The 511-nt window shown below is 30.7% G+C and overlaps 1 protein-coding gene across 1 annotated transcript in view; it reads left to right on the top strand.

The window, feature by feature from the left end:
* Positions 1-511, top strand: part of AVL9 (AVL9 homolog (S. cerevisiase)) — a 90,542-nt gene that overhangs the window by 46,846 nt on the left and 43,185 nt on the right. The gene's annotated exons all lie outside the window — the stretch shown is intronic.

Below are 511 nucleotides of genomic sequence, written 5' to 3'. Positions count from 1 at the left end.
TCATTTATTTCCTTGTTTCTGTTTTTTTGATGTTAAAAATGAATTCTGAGTTGGGAAATTTTTTAACTCTAAGATTACCAGCTTTATAACATTCACTTTGAATTTGTGTCTCTATTACCTTCTTGTCACATCCTGCCTTCCCTCACTTTTATTGTCCAGAAAGCAAATTAGAATAAAACCTGTATGATAAATATATAGAGAAGATAGGGAAATGTAATTTGGGATTATTTGTGCCCCACCTTCAGTTAATTGATCTTAAATGATCTATGAAAGAAAAGTTTTGCTCCTTAATCCAAACTTTTTAAAAGTCCATTTAAATTGTAAACATTGATTGCTTCTGGAGGTAGGGGGCAAAGAAAAGACTGGGTAGCTGGAGTGGTAATATGGGTAGCAGGGAAGTCTTTTTTACTGTACAGTCCTTCTTTTGGTATCTTTAAAAATTTTAAATATGAAATTGGATCACCTCTTAATCATGAATTTTAAATTCAGCTGATTAAAAAAAATTTTTTTG

The sequence above is a fragment of the Propithecus coquereli genome, unplaced genomic scaffold (assembly GCF_000956105.1).
Source record: "Propithecus coquereli isolate 6110/MARCELLA unplaced genomic scaffold, Pcoq_1.0 Scaffold134, whole genome shotgun sequence".
In the NCBI taxonomy this organism is placed as follows: Eukaryota; Metazoa; Chordata; class Mammalia; order Primates; family Indriidae; genus Propithecus; species Propithecus coquereli.
The sequence above is the reverse complement of the archived record's forward strand: the minus strand, read 5'-3'. Positions and strand labels throughout refer to the sequence as shown.